Here is a 2,500-nt window from a genome sequence, read left to right on the forward strand (position 1 = left end):
GAGTTACGAACAACTTCCGTTCCAGTAGGCTGTACGTTTGTTTGTATGTCATAGTAGGCCGTACAGTATGTTTTGATTGCTGTACAACCAGCTCTACTTTCGGACGTACCGGTATAAACAATACAGTAGTTTTCGATGGTTTTTAATGTGCTTTGAACAACCTTCAAATTCAGTACATAAAATGAAATTTATAATAAGTATAGGGACTGAACTTTTCACATGTTCCATAATCTTATCCTTGTTCATGAGTATTGTACCGATGGTAGAACATGGAAGAAAAACCCACAATGCACAAACTAGATTTATTGATGAAAGTGAGACAACAGTTTCGGAATCGTCCTCGATTCCATCTTCGGAATGGAGGACGATTCCGAAACTGTTGTCTCACTTCCATCAATAAATCTAGTTTGTGCATTGTGGGTTTTTCTTTCATATTATCAACAGGGCATTGTGTTTTTCATTGCAGCATGGTAGAACATATAGATTCATCTGGTATGAACGAGCAACGTCTGCTATCTTCTCACCGCACTCCACTCTTTTTATGATGTCCACTATTGTTTCCATCGTGATGGCCTGGCGTTTCTTAGCACTACCAGCCGCATCACCACAGCTTTTGCGCTTAACACCCGACATGTTAGAATGCTTAATAAGGTCAAAAACTTCGCAAAACAATCACAAAATTACAGTTTTCTGGAGAGCGCACAACACACGTTTGAATGAGACTGTGTGAGAGAGCTATTGTTTACAACACGCACTACTCTCACTCGCTCCTGACAACTTTTTTTGTATGTAATAAAGTTCGTAACTCGGGTCTGCAAGTAGGGGACCACCTGTATATATATATATATATATATATATATATATATATATATATATATATATATATATATATATATATATATATATATATATATATATGTCAGTGCAATCAAGAACCGGATGGGTTGGGCTTCACACCTAGGTATTGCAGCTGCCTTACTTCCTGGCTTCGCACCTTCCTTGCCAGTCCAAGACTTTCTCTTCTAGTGACCAGTCCTTCATCATGCCCGGAAGAATGGACACCCAAAGAATAGGATACGAGGCACCTCCGCCAACAGAACAAGGAGTCTTTGGATATAAGGACGTCTTGTCAGGCAGAGAGGGAAGAGAGCACCAGAAGCAGACCAAGACTTATTAGGAGTCACAGGGCAGGAGAACACTCTCCTCGCCTGCGCCCTCGGGGCGCGGGGTCACTCTCGGCGGCCACACCTTCACCTCCCGAATAAACCAGCAAGCAAAGTCCCCTTTAATTCACCACCACCTCCACGCCCCCAACTTCATCACAACTGGTGGCTAGCGGTGGAAGAACTTCACAATGCCGAACATTCTTGAAAGAAGCTCCTGCCGGTGTCTCCTCGCTACCAAGATCCATGTCACCCACACCATGTCTGCCACACTACGTCATGCTGACAACTCACGCCTGTGCTACGCTCCCGACGAAGGCGCTGAAGATGAATTCCCCAACCCACTCTCGCCAACCGACTCACCTACCTCGCCAAGTCTTTGTGAACCTTCGTCAGCACAAGCAATGAAATCAAACTTCTTCCCTACACCGATACTCTCTCGCTACTTTTAAGAGTAAGTTTACCTCTTCAGTGTCAGTTTAACTATTCGCCCTCCTTAAACCCAACCATATCTTACATGTAAGTTGCCTTATATTAACTACTAATTCTATATTACAAAATTTCTCACTGTTAATAATTGTTTTAACTCACAACGAAGTTACACACTGAGGTCACTGTGACCACTCACCTCACTCCCCCGCCCTAACTATTCTTTAATTGATGTATATTGTTGCGTTATTTGTGTCTTTCAGACTATCGTATTATTGCTGTCTTCAAACTGCATAATATGTGTTACTTTTTTTCAGAGCAAATAATTATTTCAATTTATTCAATTACCGTAATGTACCGATTTCCCCACATATATTATTTGTGTCTATTGTTGCGAATTTACAGTAATATTTGCTTAACTTTTCATGCTGTTTATTAGTAGTTCCTTCATTCCTGCTTGCGTTTCACTGACATTCTGTGAATTTATACATATAGTGTATTTTGAAAATTGTTCGCCTATTCACACATACATGTCCACCCTTTACTCACCTATTTGACCACTCTACACAAATTCACTCTAGGAGTATTGTACTAAGTACCATGTTTTATAACATTCTAACTTGCTTTAATAACGTCTACTCTCAATATTCGATATCATCGTTAGCATTGCTGGAATTTATGCTTCTTTAGTTTTAAGGTTTTGGTGAATATGTAACTTGTAACTAGCTTGATGGAGTCGAAATCTGTTGCAATAGGGGTTACGCATTGCAGACACCATGCTTTCTTATATAGGCTTATGTATTATCACAGCAACTTAGTTTTAAGCTGTTATGTCTACTGCGAAGAAATCGTGCCCAGACGCCGTTGAATCTGCTACGAAGAATTGCGCCCGCCGAATGTTGTTACTC

General features: G+C 40.7%; 1 protein-coding gene across 1 annotated transcript in view; it reads left to right on the plus strand.

Moving 5' to 3' along the window:
• LOC138866551 (glutamate receptor ionotropic, delta-2-like) overlaps positions 1–2,500 on the plus strand; it is a 49,729-nt gene that overhangs the window by 2,693 nt on the left and 44,536 nt on the right. The gene's annotated exons all lie outside the window — the stretch shown is intronic.

Source organism: Penaeus vannamei, chromosome 26 (genome assembly GCF_042767895.1).
Source record: "Penaeus vannamei isolate JL-2024 chromosome 26, ASM4276789v1, whole genome shotgun sequence".
Lineage (NCBI taxonomy): Eukaryota > Metazoa > Arthropoda > Malacostraca > Decapoda > Penaeidae > Penaeus > Penaeus vannamei.